Genomic DNA, 20,429 nt, shown 5'->3' with positions numbered 1-20,429 from the left:
AAAAACAAAAAAAAAAAAAAAGAGAAACACTAAAGATAGTCTTTGAGCTCTGTGGGATATTAACAAATGACCAAACTTATGTATCTTAGGAGTTCCTGAAAGTGTGGAAAGAGTGAAATGAACAGAATGTTTATTAAGTGAGATCATGACAGAAAACTTCCCTAATTTGGAGGAGAAAAAATGATAATAAAGTTCAAGACGCACACAGAACTCTCTGTATTAGATATGATCAGAAAAGATCTTCACCATGACACATTATAGTCAAACACGCAACAGTAAAACATGAAGAAAAGATTCTAAAATGTTCATGAGAGAAATGCCAGATCACCTTCAGGAGCTTCTCAGTCAGACTAACAGCTGGTTTCTCTAAGAAACCCTTCAGTTTAGGAGAGAATGGAGACACACAGGCCAGGTCCTAAAAGAAAGTTTCAATCGGGAATACTGTGCCCAGCAAAGCAAGGTGAAATAAAGAGTTTCAAAAACAGAAAATGGAGAGAATTTGTTACCACTTGTCTAGCCTTACAAATGGTTCTTAAGAACCTGCTGCACATAGAAACCAGGAAAAATAGTCATCATTACAGAATGTGAAGGAGAAAAAGTTAGTGAAAAGCTGGCTATTTAAAACAAATGTTAGTGTATCTAAAGGGAGACATCATTACATAATAATAATTGGAACTTCATCACCCCACTTTCATCAATGGACAGATCAACTAGACAGAAAATCAGCAAGCAACAAGCAAACAAAACACACAGAGTTCATCTACACTGTGGACTAAATGAACCTGGTCGTTGTCTACAGAACATCTCACCCCACCATTGCAGAACACATTCTTTCATCACTCTGTGAGATTTTTTTTTTAAGGAAAGACTGTATTTGAGGCCATAAATCATTCTCAGCAAATTCAAAACATTGAAATCATACCATGCAACTTTCCTGACCACAGTAGGATGAAGGTGAAAAGCAACAGCCTAGCAAACTCTAGGAAATATACAAACACACAGAAACTGATAAGTTTGCACAGGAATCCACTGAATGAACAGTCGATCATAGAAGAAATCAAAAGAAAAAATATTCTTTTAAAAAATTCCTGGAAACAAATGTAAATGACAACACGACCTATCAATATTCCTAATAAACAAAGATGGAGAAATCCTCAACAAAATTACTGGCTAATCCAACTCCACTGCGTATGAGAGAAGTGATTCACTCATGCCAAGTGAGATTTATCCTTGGTAATAAGGGCTGTTTAACATATGCACATCCAGAAATGTGACACATAGCACAAATAAACTGAAGCATAGAAATCACTTGATTATCTTAAAAGATGCAGAGAAAGCTTTGATAAAATATGACATCTTTTCATGATAAAAAATCATAGCAAATTGGATATAGAAAAACATGCCATAACACAATCAAGAGAACATGTGACAAATCCACAGTGGGCACCATATTGATGGGGAAAAACTGTAAGCATTTCTACTAAGATCTGGAACCTGACAAGAATGCCCATTTCCACTGTTGCTTTCATTAGAGTCCCAGAAATTTTAGTTAGAGTCATAAAGCAAGAAAAGGAAGCCAAAGGAATACAAACTGGAAAAGAAAAGCTCAAGCTATCCCTGTTCACAGATGGCATGATTCTGTATGTAGAAGAACCAAATGACTCTACTAAGAGGCTGCTGGAGCTCACGAGGGAACTGGGCGAAATGATAGGGTGTAAAGCCAACACACAAAAATCAATAACCTTCGTATACACAATGCAATGGCTGAGAAAGAACTTGTAAGACCAGTCCCACTCACAATAGCTACAAAATTTAAATATCTTAGAATAAATTCAACCAAGGATTTGAAAGAACTCTAGAATGAACCTTTTTGCTCCGGGACATGGGCACACCACAGAAGGATGTTATTATCAAGCCAGATACTCCCAACACACTGTTCCTGGACAAACATGCCAATTATATCGCATCCTGTGGCTCAAAGAAAGATGATTATGAATATTGCATGTCTGAGTACTTGAGGATGAGTGGCATATGTTGGGGTCTGACAGTAATGGATCTCATGGGACAACTGAATTGCATGAATAGACAAGAAATTCTGACATTTATAAAGTTGTGGCAACATGAAGGTGGTGGAAGAAGTGCAAGTATTGGACATGATCCTTATCTCTTATATACTCTAAGTGCTGTCCAGATTCTCACTCTATATGATAGTACTAATCTTATTGACATAAATAAAGTTTTGGAATATGCCCAGAGTCTACAGAAAGAAGATGGCTCGTTTGCTGGAGACATTTGGGGTCCCATGAAGCAGCTGGTCTAAGTGGAGTTAATGGTCTGCTGGAAGTTCCAGCATGCACTGTGATAGTTATATCAGCATGCAGGAGCACTGGAGCAGAGGGGGCCAGTCTAAAAGATAAGGACTGAACACAGTGCAGGCCAGAGAGACCAGCTGTTTCATGGGATGTGAAAATCTCTAAAGCAGAGAGAAATGATACAAGATTCTCTTTTTGTGCGATGGTGACATTAGCACTATTGGGGAAGCTTGATGGCAACTGATGCAGAAAAAGCAATCGAATTTGTATGAACTTTGATGGTGGACTTGGTTGCAGATCAGGTTCTGAATCCCATGCTGGGCAGATCTATTGTTGCACAGGATTCCTGGCTAATCAGCTACATCAAGTAAATTCTGATTTACTTGGTTCGTGGCTTTGTGATCGACAGTTACCTTCAGGTAGACTTAATGGAAGACCTGAGAAGTTACCAGATGTGTGCTATGCATGGTGGGTGCTGGCGTCTCTAAAGATTATTGGAAGGCTTCATTGAATCAATAGGGAAAAACTGAGGAATTTCATTTTGGCATGTCAAGATAAAGAAATGGGGGGATTTGCCGACAGACCAGGAGATATGGTGGATCCTTTTCATACATTATTTGGAATAGCTGAATTGTCTCCTCTGGGAGAAGAACAGATAAAACCTGTTAATCCAGTCTTTTGCATGCCTGAAGAAGTGCTTCGGAGGGTGAATGTTCAATCTGAACTAGAAACCTAGACTCACCCATGCAAAAGTTACTTAGTGTAGTTGCCATTTCACATTAACTGTTTATATTTTGTATATTGTGTTAAGTTAATTTCAATAAATTATAATTATACATACTGTAAAGTAATGTCTTGGTGTTATGCTCCACTTTAGATTTTCTTGTATTATCTTAAAATTTGCATATTTATATCCATGTCAATGAATTTGCTTCATCTGTATTTGTTGTATAATAACAGTTGCTGTCATACTGTTTGCAAGTTTTAGAATGACAGACCCATATATGTAAGAATTGCATGGAGCTGTGGATGTTGACACTATCCCACTTCTAATCCAGTCTCTTGCTAATGTGCAACTGAAGGACAGGAGGCAATGGCTTGGTTTCCTGCCACCCAAGTAAACCATGATGATTGAAGTGTCTGGCATCTGTATCTGGACTGATCTAGCGCTGGGCTGCTGCAAGCATTTGGAGATTAAGCCAGCAACAGAAAGATTAAGATGTTGTGTTACTCTTCCAAATAAAAACAGCTGTTTAAAAAAAACTCTATGCCCATCAGCAGAAGATTGGATAAGAAAGCTTTGGTTCATCTACTCCATGGAATACTACTCAGCTATTAAAAAAAACAAAATGCAGTTCTTTGTGGCTAAATGGGCCCAACTGGAAACTATAATGCTAAGGGAAATGAGCAAATCCCAAAAGGTTAGATACCACATGTTTGCCTTGATTTAACTTGTAATTTTTGTTTGGTTGTTGGTTATTTTTTGAACCTGTCATTGATACTGTCTCAACCCAGATGTTTCGAAGAATGGAACTTGCATTATTTTTAACATATTGCTTACCCAATACTATGTCAATTAATTCCATAATGTTGTATATTGATACTGAGGTTTCGTTGGGGCTTTTAACTGACCGGAACTTTACTCTGTTAGCCCTATCTTCAGACCAGAGAAGGTCTCCCCAAGAGGCCCTTGAACTTATCTGGACAATAAGACACTGGACTTTATGCTAGGTATATGCTTGCAAGGAAGGAATCTCAACTGAACTTGAACTGTGGTTATGAAGCAAGGTGGAGGAATCCACCATGGGGGGAGGGGCATGGGAGGGGTGGGGGGAATCCCCAGTGCCTATAAAACTGTAACACATAATACAATGTTAATAACAATAAAAAAAACTCTAGAATGAAAATTACAAAACATTAAAGAAAAAGTGGAAGACAACACGTAAAAAATGGAAAAAATCTTCTACATTCATGAATTTGAAGACTTAATATTATCAAAATTTCCATACTATTCAAAGCAATTTATAGATTTAATGTGAACGTAATGTAATGTGATCTCAATCAAAATACCGGGGACATTGTTCTCATATTTAGAAAAGTTATGCCAGAATTTGGTTCAAAACAAAACAAATCCCAAATAACTACTGCATTCTTAAACAAACAAACAAAAAAAGCCAGAGGGATCGCAATACCAAAATTCAGGGCATAGTACAGGGCAGTTAAATCAAAACAGCCTGGCACTGGCACCAAGAGAATAGAATATAAACCCCAGAAATTGACCCACACATCCCCAGCCAACAAATCTTTGGCAAATAAGCTAAAGTTAATCTCTGCAGAACAGACAGTCTAGTCGATGAATGCTGCTGTGACAACTGGATCTACGTATGCACAAGTGATATGACACGTACCTTACCCTTCATGCAAAAAACAACTCAAAATGGATCAAAAATCTAAGTCTATGACCTAATAGCATCAGACTGTATAATAACAAAACAATCCAGTTAATAAATGGACAAAGAATATGAGAAGAAAAGATGGTTCTCAATAGTTAAAATAAAAATGGTAAGTAGATAAATGAAAAAAAATCTAAGGAACACTAGCTATCAGGTAAATGCAAATAAAAACTACAATGAGGGTTCACCTCACATTCAACAATTTAAGAAGAATAAATGCTGGGTAGCATGTTGGCAGAATGTAAACTAGTACAGCCATTATGGAAGACAGCATGGAGATTCTGAAAACAGATCTACCATCCAATCGAGCCATTCCACTCCTGGGAATTTATCAGCATATGAAAGTTGTTTGTACTTCCATGCTTATTGTGGCCCTGAGATATGAAACAACCTGGATGCCTACCAATTGATAGATCAAGAAAATGTGGTAATCATATAGTATGAAGCACTAGTCAGCCATAAAAAATGATGAAATCCTGTCTTTTGCAACAAAATGGATGCAACTGGAAACCACTATGCTTAATGAAATAAGCTAGTTCCCTGAAACACAAATATTGTGCACGTTCCTCATCTATGGTAGCTAATGCACAAAATACAAACAAATGTAATCTATAGGAGCAAAACTGACATGTTGAGGTTTGATTATTGTTTACAGTCCTGGTCTATGCCCTGTACATTGCTTTCTTTTTCTACTTGCTTTTGTTGAATGCTTCATCCAATGCCGTGATCAGCCTGTGATTGTGAAATGAACTGAAATCCTGTCATTGTAAACATTTCTATAGAAGAAATGAGGAAGGAGGAGGGTGTGTGGAGAATGTGGCCAGGAGGGAGTGCTGGGTGGGCAGTCACTATGCTACTAAATCTGTGCTGTGGAATACATGGAATTGGTTCACTTGACAGAGTAATTCTGAAAATAGAAATGCAATAGAAATGTCCAACTTCCCTTTGTGGTGCACAGAATGGAACATCCTACATCATTCACACACCCATGCCTCAATGTGTAAATCCAGTTTTGGGTATGCTCTGACTTAACTGGGTTTAAGGAGTCATGAGTTTCCCAGGATTGGAACTGATCTTGTACTAATGCTTTGGCTTGTATTTAGTTGTTCAGATTTTGTCTGTCTGTGTTTGTTCTGTCTCCTCTTTTCTGCATTCATTGTTACAACACACAGTCTCTCCAATGTTTTACTCTATTTCTTCGTTTCCAAATTAGTGTTGGCATGTCCTTTACCACAGCTCTGGTTTGCACCCTCAGTTCCAAATCCTGTTCTTATCAAAGATGGTTGGGTTTGAGCCAATTCAGTTTTCCTTGTTAGTTCAGGGAATCAGCCATTTGAATGCAAATACGTAAGGCAGGTGGACAGAGTGGTGTTGGTCACACATAATCACTTCTTCTCATGGGCACAGAATCACAGCTTGATCCTTCAGTGCCTGGCCAGAGATCATATTTCTTAGCCTTACTTACTTGAAGCTAGCGTTGACTAAGTTTTGGCCAAAAAGATGTGATCAGATTTTCATTAAGGAAATGAAAGGCTTACTCTCTTCTTCATTTTTTCCATTCCCACTCGATGGGAGACAATGACAGTCAGAGTGGCCTTTGTGGGCCTGGAGATTGAAACCTATCAAGGAGGGCAGATTCTCCCTACCACTTCTGGAATTCTAGATGACAACTAATGTATTTGTGTTGAAACTGCTTGTTTTGGATACTATTTGTTGTAATGACATAGCTTATACTCTGAATAATCCAGCAGCTGTGAAGCTATCACGGCACACAGGAAATCTGTGGGCTGCAGCAAAGACAACAGCATCTGGCAGAAAGATCAGCACCATGGAGAGAGCCAAGGACCACCCTCCACAACCCGGTGCCCCCGCTGTGCCTATCCCTGCTCCCACCCCCAACCAGAGTGCCTTGCTGTGCCTATCCCTGCTCCCCTGCCGCCCCAGTACCTTTTTTAGCACCTTGGAGGTTTCTTTGTTTATTGTTGCATCTTCTCCTTTGTCCTTAAAACAGAAAAAAAAAATAATAATAATCTTTCAGATTATAAGAGAAGCAGATTTTCAAGTTCTTTACATCAGTAGCCTTCAGCTATTTTATTTTTAAATCTTCATTCCCCAGTCATTAACATACCATGTTGGCAGTTATTATCATGGGGAAATAATAATTTCCACAAAACATTGTACACTTAGACACAGCCAAAATGTACACTGTGCTTTTACATATCCACATGGGCCTTTATTATCCATTTACAATAGAGAAAATATGGAAAGCAGCTGAAGTCAGGTGAAAGCTAACATTAGAAGCAGGGGCATGTCAAGGCAGTCAGGCCACTGCAGCCCTCAGAAATCACTGGTGCACTTTGATTCCTGGAATTCAGCAGCCTGGCTTGAATACCTACAGAATTTTATAACAGTCAGAACTTAAGATGTAGGTAGAAGAAAAATCATCAGAGAAATAAAGACAAATTTATAGGGATAATAGAGATTAGAAACTCGAGAAATTGAAGTGCAGGACACAGACTATAGAAGGAAAAGCAAAAAGGAAATGAAGAAGAACAATTAAAAACGACAAAGAAAATAGTCAAGAGAAGGCAGTGAACCAGTCATTGGAATTTCTGAAGAAAATAAAAATAAAAATAATTGAAGAAATATTTAAAGGTACTTCAAGAAACAAGTTTCTGGAGTCACTCTGTAAAATGGAACATGCATCTAAACAGCACAGGTCTTTGCCCTAAAATAGAAAACCTGACAGCCAACAATGAAACATGGACAAGCAAGTTTAAACTAGACCTGTATTACCACAGTGACGGTAGGGGCTAGCATGCAGCAGATTCGGGGCTATTTTAAAAATCCTTTCTTCACAAGGACATCCGCCTTGTTCAGTGTGCATCACAGATGTAATGATTAAGTGTTATTAGGGGCAGGTGATGCAGAGCAGAGGGTTACGTTGCAGCTTGGCATCCTACATTTCATATCAGCGACTCTGCTTCCGATCCAGCTTCTTGTTAATGGGAGAAGGGGGCCCTCTTCGAAACGGTACATTGAGTTTAAGAGGCTTTTATCTGCTGGCAGTGAGGGTTGTGACAAAGTGACCCGTTATCTAGCAGCAACAGAGTATTCGGCTTACTGATTCACAGACAAGGGCAGAGGTCATCTCAGAAATCCATTCTTTAGTATTGCGGTTGATGCAGCAAATTAGATACTGCCTGTTTTACCAGGACATTTCTACCACACTGTCCATACTTAATCAACAGGCTGTGTCCCACTAAACATGACTTCACAACAATCTCTTGCTTCCACGCAGTTCTCAAAGAGTCAGGTTATGCAGATAGAGGGGAAAAGAGTCTGGCTCCTTATTACAGGATGCTCACAGGCAGGCACAGTGAGAAGCAGCAGCTCTGGTGTCAGAGTCCCCACACCCTCACTTGCAGATTCCTGATGGAGAGCCCAAGGCTGCCTGATGTACTCCTTGAACCCCACCTCCTGCCACGTGCCACTGCAGGGTCTGTGGTACGTGCTGAGTCACAGCCACCCCAGCACCCTCACGCAGCTTTCCCTTACCTGTCGTATTAGAAGCTTGGTTGCTCCCAGTCTGTGCTTCTTGGCCTCCACTTGGGGAGCACATGACACAGGTGCAATTCCCATGTTCAGGTGCACGCAAATGCAGCTCTGCTCCTAAATTGTGACATGTAAAGAAGTTTCATTTTTGACCCGTCTCCCCACAGATCCTTTCTACCCCCCAACATTAGGGGCCCCCTCCTCTCCATTCCTCATCAAGAAGGAATCCCTTTCCTCTCTATGTTCCCCACTGTTTCTACCCCCCTCTCCGCTTTGTGAATAATTTAGAGGATTTCAACTTGAAGAAACGGATAGTGCACATTTTGAAGAAAGAGCCCTGGAGGAACACAGCCTGGCTTTAGGGGAAAGATGAGGTTTTGGGGCAGTAGCCTAGTGGCTAAAGTCCTTCCCTTGAAAGCGCCAAGATCCCATAAGGATGCCAGTTCTAATCCTGGCAGCTCCACTTCCCAGCTCCCTGCCTGTGGCCTGGGAAAGCAGTCGAGGACAATCCAATGCCTTGGGATGCTGCACCCATGTGGGAGACCCAGAAAAAGCTCCAGGTTCCTGGCCTCAGAGCAGTGCAACTCCAGCCGTTGAGGCCACTTCTGCAGTGAATCAACGGACGGAAGATCTTCCTCTCTGTCTGTCCTCCTCTCTGTATATCTGACTTTCCAATAAAAATAAATAAATCTTAAAAAAAAAGGATGAGGTTTTGGGAGTGTTGGGTTTGGAACTGGAGTGAGGTTCTTTGTAATCCAGGTGAGTCGCAGGAGTAGCTGTGACACCGAGACACACCTGACTGACAACTCCTGGCTGTTGTGATCACTCCCAGGTGCTTTGGTCTCGTGCTCATCCCAGATCCCGTGGTTTCTCCATCTGTTCTCTCCTTTCATACTACTGCCCCGTCCCTGTCACCACTGTTCTTTAACTCTCTCCATAGCTCTCATCATGTATCTCATCTCTGCGTCTCTCCATCCATCATCCCATACGTCTTGTTTCTGCTTAGTTCTCATTGTATTAGTGGAGTGGTTGTCTTCCTACCGCTGTTTCCCTTTCTCTTCTCTCTTCAATGATAGCTCTCTCTCAAGCTCATCTTTATGTTAACCTTTATTGATAAATTTATTTACTTTTATCTGAAAGTCAAAGAGATCTAGACAGAGATCTTTCATTTGCAGGCGCGCCTTCCAAAGACCCCAAACAGCAGGAGCCAAGCTAGACTGAGGTCAGGGGCCTTAACTCCATCTGGGTCTCCCATATGACTAGCCAGGACACTGTTGATTGTGGCCAGACTGACCTATGTCCAGAGCCGCTCGCCTGTCACTGAATCATCAAAAGCAATCCACCAGTGCTGGGAACTAACTGGAGACCAATAGGGGACCCACACATGAGCTGATCATGCAGTGGTCTTCCCCAGCTTTTAATCCAGATTCACAGAATTTAGCCTTTACCCCCTACACACTCAGGGACCATGGGAATCAAGCCCCAGACGCTTGGTTCCTTCCCTTTGCACTTGTAATAAACACCTGATTTTTTCCAGCACTGCAGTGTCAATCATTGGCTTGCTGTGCCTCAGGCAGGTGGATCCAGTTTAGGGAATGCTATGGTGGCTGCCCCCTACCATTCTGGGAATGTTTAATAGCAATGGGAAACTGGGAAATGCTGAAATAACACAGCAAGAGGGGTTCTGCCTGGAACTGACGACCTGTGTGGGTAAGCTGAGAAAACGTCATCCCCCATTGGGCATCCTGCTCTGTGTCGGACTCTGGCTTCTCACACTGCATCATCTTTCTTCTTTGACCTGTCCCTTTAAGTATGTATCTTTGCTGGCTTATGGCCTCGCTTTTCTCTTAGGGGAACCCAAGAAGGCTGACACTGAAGGCAGATCTTCAGCTTGGTCACGTCCCTGACAAATAGGGCTCCATCTTCCCCTTGTGTAAAAAGCCTGTAGACTGCTTACTTGAGACAAAAGCTAAGTTTCTATTGTATTTGAGTCATTGATTTCTCTGGGTTTATATGAGCCTGCCAGCGAAATGCAAAGGCTAAATTATGAACTCAAATTTGTGTTTTACTTTGAAGGCAATAGCAAAGAATAGAATGAATCTCCTTTAGAAAATACTGTTTGTTGATAACCATGAAGTTATTATTTTCTTCAACCTCTTTTCCTAAGCTGCTTCTTAAATGTAGATGAGTTGTTGAAATCCATGGGCTCTGTAAGCAGGAGAATCATTATTTGGACACAAAAAACCTTAGCATTCTATGACAGTTCACATGCAGACAAGATTGTCATCATCATAAAAACTTGATTAATTTTTCCCCTTCCTACTGAGGGAGGGAAATGACCAGGTTCCAAGGGAAATATCAAGAAAAAGGACAATGCAGGAAAATCGAAAAACAAAAGCTAAAACTGTTTTATTCTTTCAAGCAAAATTGCCTATTTATCTGCTTTAAATGCCAGCTTAGAAGCAGCTAGCCCAAAGACAGCTACTTACCTGTATGAGATTAAAGACCAACCCAGGACAAGTGCAGGGAGAAGGCAGCAGCCTGAGAAACACGTATGCCTTGTGTTGGCCACCCCGTGGTCGGAGTGCCCAGTCATCGGGGAATCTCTGAGCTGAGTGCTTTCCAGAGGCCAGCTTCCAACCTCCTTTGATAAATTTATACTCAATGCCTTTGTGAGTTTAATCAAATCTGTTGTCCAAGGCTTAAAGCACCTTCACACCCACCTACACTTGTGTGGAATCTTGTACTTGAGGCCCAGGGACAGGATTTCAGGATCCTATCCCCTTTTCCTTTTATTGTTTGTCTAGGTAAATTCGTCAACGACCCTTTAACAATCACGAGGTCTAGTTTTCTCATCTATAAAGCCAGGATAGCTTGACTACCCTACTTCGTTGTTAAGATTTTTGTGATTACAAAATGAAGCTTTGCATAAGAAAATACTGCTAGGAAAATCACAATGTAAGACAATGCTTACACTATAATTGAAACCCTTTTATCCACGTTAATTAAATAACAAATTATCCTTTGATGACCTTTGAAGCTTGTGACTAATGATGATCTCATCAACAAATAGTGGAACACCGTGCTTGCTATGATTTATAAAATGCAAGAGGTGGTGAAAGAGAACAACTCAACAGTACTAACAGATAGGATCAGGTGTGGTAGACAAGATCATCATTTTGATACGACCTGGGCAGGGAGTCAGTGAACAAAAAGCTGAGAGGTTTCTAGCAGTATCTGCACCTTACTTCTGCATTATCTGAACAAAATAGGACAAAAATCATTCTAAGCCTATTCAGTACACCCACTTTCCCATGATGCACTTGAGTTTCCTCCATCACAAAGTAGGATACCATGATGAACACATGCTTACTGACCTTCGCAGAGAAATGCTCCAGGTTCTTTGCAGAGTTCTCCTCCCTCTCTTCATTTCTCCCTCCATTATTCTTCTCTCTCCCTTATTCCCCCTCCATGTTTCACACATACATATCCTGAAACTCATCCTTGTTTGTATATTCAACTAGAGAACCACCCCTTACCCAATACACAAAGCCACGGAACGGGTGAGTTGCATTTCTCTTACACTCTCTTCTCTGAATGTGCACCATCTGTTTAATCTCTTTAGATAAGTATGTCCTGCTCCTATTCTTGCACTTATAACTGTGCTTTTGTTTTAAATTCATATCTTATGCTGAGACAAACACTTAGAATAGATCCATAAATATATATATATATATTATAAATATATATATATATAATATATATATATATATGAAACAACTCCTTATAGACTTAAAGGGAGATAGAGATGAACTCATGATAATTCTTGGAGATCTGAATACTCCATTAACATCATTAGATAGATAATGAGACAAAAGCTCAAAAGAGAAGCTACAGAGCTTGCACAAACAATAGAACAACTGGACCTGGTAGACATAGATAGAATATTTCATCCTAAGGCCGCAGATTATACTTTTTCAGCAGTGCATGGCACCTTCTCTAGGACAGACCACATGATAGGACACAAATCAAGTTTAACTAACTACAAAAAATCAGAATCATACCATGCACCTTCTCAGATCATCACAGAATGCGACTGGAAATCAACAACTCAAAATGCCCCAGGAAATATGTAAATTCCTGGAGGTTGAACAATATGCTATTAAACGAGCAATAGGTTAGAGAAGAAATCAAAGACGAGATCAAAAAATTTATGGAAACCAATGAAAACTCAGATACAACGGTCCAAAACTTGCGGGACCCTGCCAAAGCAGTGTTACATGGTAAGCTTATTGCAATTAGTGCTCACGTCAAGGCACAAGAAAGGCACCAAATACAGGAATTAAACACACACCTCCAGGAATTGGAAAAACAGCAACAGAATGACCCCACAAACAAGAGGAAACAAGAAATTATCAAAACAAGGGAACAAAAAAATCAAATAGAAACCAAAAGGACTATACACAAAATCAATGAATCAAACAGATGTTTTCTCGAGAAGATAAATAAAATAGACACCCCACTGGCCCGATTAACAAAGAGAAAGCAAGAATTAGCAGCATCAAAGATGACAAAGGCAACATAACAACAGACACTGCAACCATTAAGAAAATAATCAGAAATTACTACAAAGAACTGTACTCCAAAAAATCAGGTAACCATTTGGAAATGGAAAGGTTCCTAGACTCCCACCACTTACCAAAACTCACCTCAGAAGCAACAGAAGACCTGAATAAACCCATAACTGAAGCAGAGATTGAATCAGTGATTAAGGATCTCCCAACAAAGAAAAGCCCAGGCCCAGGTGGCTTTACCGCAAAATTCTACAAAACATTCCAAGCAGAGCTAATCCCAATCCTCCACAAGTTTTTCAAAACAACAGAAAAGGAAGCAACCCTTCCAAACTCATTCTATGAAGCCAATATCACTTTAATCCCAAAACCGGATAGAGAATTAACAGAGAAGGAGAACTACAGACTGATCTCCCTAATGAACATTAACGCCAAGATTCTCAATAAAATCCTAGCCAACAGAATTCAAAAAAACATCAGACAGATCATACACCCAGACCAAACAGGATTCATCCAGGGAATGCAGGCATGGTTCAACATACGGAAATCCATAAACGTGATACACCACATCCAAAAACTGAAGAACAAAACCACGTAATAGTATCAATAGATGCAGAAAAAGCCCTCGACAAAATCCAACATCACTTTATGTTAAAAACCCTAACCAGGGTTGGCATAGAAGGAACAATCCACAACATAATCAAAGCAATATACGAAAACCCAACGCCAGCATCATACTGAATGGAGAAAAATCGAATCCCTTTCCACTGAGATGCGGAACAAGACAAGGATGTCCGATATCCCCGCTGCTGTTGGGGGCACTAACCATTTCCTGCCCTGTGATTGGCCCTTTGCCCTGATTGGTGTGCATTGGTTATCTTTAAGTTGATTGGTCAGGTTTGACAGATAAGCAGGGGGCTTGGCGGGGGAGGGGCTGGAGCGTAACGGTCCTAACGGTCCTAACGGTCACAACAGAGTCAACGGACACAGCAGAAGATCGGAATAAAGTGCCTTGGAGACTCTTTCAAGTATCAGGTGATTTCTTCCGTGGGACAGGAGGACCCCCAATATCTGGTGCCGTGACTCGGATAGAAGATATCTGGTACCGTGACTCAGATAGAAGATATCTGGTGCCGTGAATCAGATAGAAGATAACTGGCACTGTGAATCGGATAGAAGTCAGCTGGTGAACCCCAGGACGGTAAGCTGAGCAGATAGCTCAGGGAGCCGCTTATAGCAGGGGAATTAGTTTACAACTGAGCTTTTTGCTCAGGAAGCCACAGCAGCAGGGGGCCCATTTAAGTTGAGGTTTCAGGTTAGCTCAGGGAGCCGCTGATAGCAGCAGGGACGTGCATGTCAAGTTCGCAGGTTAGCGACGAGTCAAGTTCGCAGGGTAGCGACGAGTCAAGTCAATCAAGTTCGCAGGGTAGCGAGGAGTCAAGTTAATTAAGTTTGCGGGGTAGCAAAGAGTCAAGTTAGTTAAGTTCGCGGGTTAGCGACGAGTCAAGTTCGCGGATTAGTGACGAGTCAAGTTCGCGGGGTAGCGACGAGTCAAGTTAGTCAAGTTCACAGGGTGGCGACCATTAAAGCTGGGGTCTAGCAGCTATTCAGATTCATTCAGGTTCACCAACGATCGTATTTACCGCCCATTTACGATTGCATTTACGGCCCATTCATGATCAATCCCGGTTTGCTGCCATTCAGGGTCGCGGTTTACCGCCATTTAGGGTCGGGTTTACCGCCCATTCAGGTTCGCGGTTTAGCAAGCCCATTCAAGTTCGTGGTTAACGATCAGTCAGATGATCGGTCAAGTTTGCAGGTAAGCGGTGATCAGAGATGTTAGAAATATGGCCAATTTAACTTCTTCAGTGCACGTGCAGCCTTTATTGCAGAAACTGCTGACGGTGCTGTTGTTTTTGCAAACTGTGCAGAGGATCCCCCTGTGGTTTCTGGATGAGGGCCTTTTGATCCTGCTGCAATGGGAGCACTTAGGCAGAGACTTATCTAAGGCAGAACACCAGGAGCCCCTTTCTCCAGGAACAGTCAGGATCTGGACATTGATTAAGTCTTGCCTGACAGATGGCACTGATAAATTCAGAGGACATATACAGGAAGGTGAGAAAGTCTTATGGAAACGCAAAAAAAAAAACAAAAAAACTCAGAATCGATGGTTTAAAGACTCTTAATGATTTCCAACAGGTATTGGGGTATATTAATTGGATCCGACCATATTTTTGTATATCTCATTGCCTTCAGGCTTTTGCAGCCTGGGGCGTCCTCCAGTGTTATAAGACTGATAATAGACCTGCCTATATAGCCAAAGCATTTGATAAGTTTTGTTCTGAATTTGCGATTAAACACTCCATTGGCATCCCATATAATCCCACAGGCCAGGCTGTGGTAGAGCGTGCCCATGCAACTCTCAAAGCATTATTAATAAAACAAAAAGGGGGAGTAGGAGCCACCCTATATCCCAATAGTCCTAAACATCAATTGGCTTTAGTTACTTATATTTTTAATTTTTTGATTCTGGATTTGGATGGCCATTCTGCTGCCGAACACCACGCTGTTGGCGCAGGCCCCTGCAAAGATTGGGTGATGTGGAAGGATGTTTTAACAAAACAATGGATGGGCCCACATCCTGTCTTACAACGGACGCGAGGAGCGCTTTGTGTTTTTCCGCAGGATTCTGACGGACTGGTGTGGGTGCCAGAACGTTTGACGCGAGTGATAAGAAAGCCGGAGCAAGATGAATCTGTGGACGTGGTGGATGCTGACCAGCCTGATGTTCATTCAGATACCGAGAGGAGACAGCCAGAATCTCCAGCTAAAACTGCACCATAAAAGGGGTGCAGCAAATATTGCCTTGCTGTCTAGGGCCTTGGAAATGGCCCCCAGAATGGACTGCTGTCAAAGTACTGTGACTCCTAGAAGAGTAGCACCTGATCTTGCTGTTTCCTACCTGTTCAAATTCTGCCTTTGTGAGGTATAACTATACACATGGTAACCCTGTTCAATCTGTTTCTGCTCAGTCTTGGAATGTCTGGGTACTTTGCACTAGTAGGGGTGGGTGTTCAGATATATCAGCTTTTGCATTTATTGATAAGGTAGTGGTAAGAAATTGTAATTATAATAGTAATAGTTTGAGAATATGGGAAGAAGATGTTACAGTTAATTGCAGTTGTGATGTTATCTATAATGCTATTTATGTATGTGTACAAGCTCCATTTATGTTTATTGTTTCCATGAGTGCTAGTGTTACCCTTTTGAATTGCTCTGTAGTTAAGTGAGCCCTTAACCAGTGTTGGAATGGCTCTGGCACTGCGGTGCTGGTACGCATTCCACAACTTATTTCCATCATATGGGGACCTCCTGTGTGCTTAGTCTACCTGGAATGTGTGTCACTCCCTCTATTGTTGCCAATGGCTCCCGAGCATTGAATTTGTCCAGAGAGTTATCCGCTATGCTATCCCCTAATGGAAGCTGGTCCATACGATTCGATAATTTGACATACGAACTAAGATCACAAATTATAGCCATAAATAGCACGAAAGTAGAGATTGCCACAGTAAAGCAATGGACAAATTGCATATTAAAGGATCTTTCCTTTGCACACCAATGGGCCGGTATAGTAGCCCTGGGCCTTATCTTATTAATTATCATTCTTTGGGGTCTGTGGATGCTTCATCCTTGAGCACAGCATCAGCAGCAGTAACAGCAGCTGCTAGTGCAAGCTGTGTTTGCCCTTTACAACAGAGAGTCCCCAGAAGTCTGGCTAGGCATGCTGGACCGGTAGCCAGAGATGGGTAAGTATCCAATATGGCTTCACCAACCTAAGACAGGCGCCACATTCCTAGACACGTGGTTAGCCCAGGACAGGTAAGGGGAGCCCAACCTCGGAACACCTAAGACAGGCACTGTCCCTTGCTTAATAAAACAAGAAGGGGGAGCTGTTGGAGGCACTAACCATTTCCTGCCCTGTGATTGGCCCTTTGCCCTGATTGGTGTGCATTGGTTATCTTTAAGTTGATTGGTCAGGTTTGACAGATAAGCAGGGGGCTTGGCGGGGGAGGGGCTGGAGCGTAACGGTCCTAACGGTCCTAACGGTCACAACAGAGTTAACGGACACAGCAGAAGATCGGAATAAAGTGCCTTGGAGACCCTTTCAAGTATCAGGTGATTTCTTCCGTGGGACGGGAGGACCCCCAATACGCTGCTATTCAACATAGTCCTAGAAGTGCTTGCAGAGGCCATAAGACAAGACAAAGAAATCAAAGGAATCCAAATGGGAAATGAAGAAGTCAAGCTTTCACTATTCGCAGATGACATGATCCTTTACATAGAAGAACCAAGAGACTCAATACAGAGACTGCTAGAACTTATATGAGAGTTTGGTAGAGTGGCAGGGTACAAAATGAATGAACAAAAATCAACAGCCATAGTGTACGCAAACAGCCCCAAGATGGAAAAAGATCTAACCAGCAAGTTACCATTCAAAATAACAGAGAAAAGCATGAAGTATCTAGGAATAAATTTAACCAAAAGCGTAGGAGACTTTTTTGAAGAAAATTACAAAACACTTAAAAAACAAATTGAACAAGACCTCAAAAGATGGAGCAACATCCCATGCTCCTGGATAGGCAAAATTCATATCCTTAAAATGTTTATACTACCAAAAACAATATATACTTTCAATGCAATCCCAATCAAGCAACCCAAAACATTCTTCATTGAATTAAAAAAAAATGATACATAGGTTCATCTGGAAACACAAAAAATCATGAATAGCTAGAACCATTCTGGAGAATAGGAACTTATCGGGGGAATCACAATTCTGGACCTCTGGACATACTATACAGCAGTGGTTATCAAAACAGCCTGGTACTGGCACAAAGCTAGAAAAGAGGATCAATGGAACAGAATAGAAACAACAGAAGGAAACCCACATAGATACAGCCAATTAATCTTCGACAAAAAGACAGACGACAACCCAAACAAATGGGAAGTTCTATTCAACAAATGCTGTTGGGACAACTGGATGATAGCCTGTAGAAACAAGATGATAGGGCATACACTATACACTATACACTATATATCTCACTATACACTAAGATCAAATCTAAATGGATAAAAGACTTAAACCTACACCCAGAAAGCTTCAAACTTTTGGAAGAAAATGTAGGAAACACACTACAAGATCTAGGTGTAGGCCCTGACTTCCTAAAAAGGACTCCAAAGGCAATAGCCATCAAGACCAAAATAAACAAATGGGACTTCATCAAACTAAGAAGCTTCTGTACAGCAGGGGAAACCATCGACAAAGTAAAAAAGCAACCCACAGAATGGGAGAAGATCTTTGCACACTACATAGGTATAGGGGGCTAATCTCCAGAATATACAAAGATCTCCAGAACAACCAAAACACCGAAACAAACAAACCACTCAAGAAATGGGCACAGGAAATGGGCAGACGCGTCACAAAAGAACAAACCCAAATGGCAAACAAACATATGAAAAAATGCTCAAGTTCCCTGGCAATAAGGGAAATCCAGATGAAGACAACAATGAGGTACCAACTAATGCCAGAAAGGATGGCACACAAACAGAAACTACCAACAACACTTGCTGGTGAGGATGTGAGGAAAAGGGAACCCTACTCCACTGTTGGTGGGACTGCAAACTTGTACAGCTTCTAAGGAAATCAGTATGGAAGATACTAAATCAATTGAAAATCAGCATATCATATGACTCAGCAAATAGCACTCCTAGGAATATATCCAAAACACCTGTTTTACGAGAAACCAACATGCACCCCTATGTTTATAGCAGCACAATCAGTAATTGCAAAAACCTGGAAGCAACCAAAATGCCCATCAACAGAGGTCTGGATAAGAAAGCTATGGTTCATATACTCCATGGAATACTACTCAGCTATCAAAAAAAAGAAAAATGAAATGCAGTTCTTTGTGGCCAAATGGGCCCAATTGGAATCCATTATGCTAAGAGAAATGAACCAATCCCAAAAGGTTAAATACCACATGTTTGCCTTAATCTGAGATGAAAAGTTGTTAATCTGGAAAATAATACCTACACATTGTAACATTATTGCAACCTCTGAAAACATGTATCCAATGCAATGAGACAATGCATTGTAACCTATAATACAACAATTAATGTGAGTCAGAATGCTTATGATCTACATCAAAGAACTGTAAAACCTAAAACACTCTTAATACCCTATGTTACTCCGTAATGGGGAGGGAATGCAGAGAAATCTTCCATCTCCCTAAAAAGTGAGAGGAAGACGTGAAATATAGCCTATCAGGATCAAATCTGATAACCCATAGACAACAAACTTGAGTCAGCACTAGACAATGTAAAGCTACACAGGCATAAGGGGGGAATCGGGAGCGACCCTGTAAGCCTCTTAACAGGAGGTCATGCATATGGAGCACGGTAAGACCGCAGAGTGGAGCAGGAGGTCAGGAAGAGGCTCGCATCCCAACCCTGAAGACTCCCAGACACTCACCAAGGACCATCAACACGGACACCAAGGACTACATCCCAACCGCTAAGGAGACCACGGGGAGGCTGAGAACTCTGAGGTCACCCACCCCCATTTGGAGCCTCCACAGGGGATGGAAGAAGTCCAAACTCTGCAGTACAGAAACCAGCACCATGGGAACGATCCCAGGAGCCCTGAGCGATCTGCAGAAACAGAAGAATAATAAACTTCCTTCGGGACTAGAGAGGTGAGCTCTCTCTGGTCCTAGCCTGGCTCTGGCTCTGTGACCCTACCCTCTCACGCGGTGACCATTAGGATCGCTCCAGTAACACCTCGAAACAAACAAACAAATATATAAACAAACAAAAAAATCTAGAATGGAGAGACAACAAAATGGAAAGCTTAGAATCAGACGGGCAACGGCCAGCGTGGAACCAAACATGCCTCACTAGGTGGGACACAAAGATTAATTACGCCTCACTAGGGTATTGGGGATTTCTCTGCACACCCATCCTAAAAAAATGTACTGTACCTAAACTGATACCCGTATGGAATCAGGATGAATACAAACCAAAACTGAAATGTCTATAAAGAAGTCACAGGATGTAGTTAAGAAACAGCATTTTCCTATCAATATGCTATTAATCCACACCTTATCAATTAATGCCATAGTGTGGTAAATGGCTGTTGAAGTTATGTCAGGACCTTCAAATGAGAGGGATGATGATTTGCTAGTTTACTTTCAGACCAGAGATGGTCTCACCAAGAACTCTTTGAACCCACGAGGAAAATGAGACACTGGACTTTACCTTGGTAAATACTTACAAAAAAAAGACCTCAACTTAATTTGGACTGTGCTAAGGCAGCAAGGTAGAGAACTCCACAATGGGGAAAAGGTTCGGAGATGGGGGGGGGGTTCCCACTGCTCATAACACTTTATAACATAAGAAATGCAACTAATAAAATACATTTAAAAAACAAAATAAAATCCTATACATACATACATATATATATGTATGTGCTATATGGACAT

At 41.4% G+C, this 20,429-nt stretch overlaps 1 protein-coding gene and 1 pseudogene across 1 annotated transcript in view; one reads left to right on the top strand and one right to left on the bottom strand.

Moving 5' to 3' along the window:
- LOC121158210 (component of Sp100-rs-like) overlaps positions 1 to 20,429 on the bottom strand; it is a 156,695-nt gene that overhangs the window by 74,397 nt on the left and 61,869 nt on the right. The gene's annotated exons all lie outside the window — the stretch shown is intronic.
- On the top strand, positions 1,883 to 20,016 carry LOC121158214 (annotated as a pseudogene).

This window comes from Ochotona curzoniae, unplaced genomic scaffold (genome assembly GCF_017591425.1).
Source record: "Ochotona curzoniae isolate NIBS_2020 unplaced genomic scaffold, NIBS_Ocur_1.0 contig_3644, whole genome shotgun sequence".
Lineage (NCBI taxonomy): Eukaryota > Metazoa > Chordata > Mammalia > Lagomorpha > Ochotonidae > Ochotona > Ochotona curzoniae.
Note: the sequence above shows the minus strand (reverse complement) of the source record. Positions and strands in the feature narration are given on the sequence as shown.